Consider the following 1,044-nt stretch of genomic DNA (forward strand, 5'->3'; position numbering starts at 1 on the left):
ATATTGAAGTTTTAAAGGGTTGTTTCGATTGCACAGATTGGAATACGTTTTTGAACACATGCTCTGATCTTAATGAACGGGTGCACACCGTTTCTAACTAGGCCTATATTACTTTCTGTGTTGATTCTGTCATACCTACAAAAAAGATCACCTTGTATTCCAATAATAAACCTTGGGTTACGAAGGAGTTAAAAAGTATATTGAATATGAAGAAGAGAGTATTTCTCTCAGGAACTAATGAAGAGAAAAAACAGATAAACAGGGAAGTTAAAAGGGCAATAAAAAGTGCTAAAAGTAATGATAAAAATATGATTGAGGGTGTGTTAATGCAAGGTAATCTTAAAGCAGCCTGGAAAGGAATTAAGAGTATGGCTGAAGTAAGTACATGGGTATCAAATCAACAAAGGTCTATGGAGAATTATGATACTAATTTTCTAATATCTAATAAGTATAATTAATGTTTTTTCTCGTTTTAATACATCAGCTATAGATGATGAGATGGCACTTTTTATAGATAATATTAGCAAGATGGCTCTTTTTAAAGATAATACTAGTTCTAATAATTTTAATTTTAATCCATCTGATATATTGAAACAGTTGAAGGCTACACCGCTTACTAAGGCCCCAGGCCCAGATGGCATATGTGGTAGAACACTGAGTCACTGTGCTGAACAGCTTAGTGGAGTTTTCCACTTACTTTTTCAATCTTCTCTAGATTTAGGGTTGGTACCAGATTTGTGGAAAAGCTCAATTATTGTACCTATACCTAAAAAAGCAAAGCCAGAATTGTTGAATGACTACCGTCCTATTGCCTTGACTTCTTTGGTCATGAAGGCTTTTGAAAAAGAGATAAAAAAGTATGTGATGACAGTTGCTGGACCACTTTTAGATCTGTTGCAGTTCGCATATCGCGCTGGAAGAGGCGTAGAGGATGCAAAACTGTTTCTGTTGAATGCTCTCAGTCGACATCTGGAAAATAGACTCCATCGTAGAGGTCTACACGGAAGACCCGGGACCCGACCCAGGATCCGTACGAGATCGGGG

The sequence above is a fragment of the Sinocyclocheilus rhinocerous genome, unplaced genomic scaffold (assembly GCF_001515625.1).
Source record: "Sinocyclocheilus rhinocerous isolate Xijiao unplaced genomic scaffold, SAMN03320098_v1.1 scaffold1153, whole genome shotgun sequence".
Lineage (NCBI taxonomy): Eukaryota > Metazoa > Chordata > Actinopteri > Cypriniformes > Cyprinidae > Sinocyclocheilus > Sinocyclocheilus rhinocerous.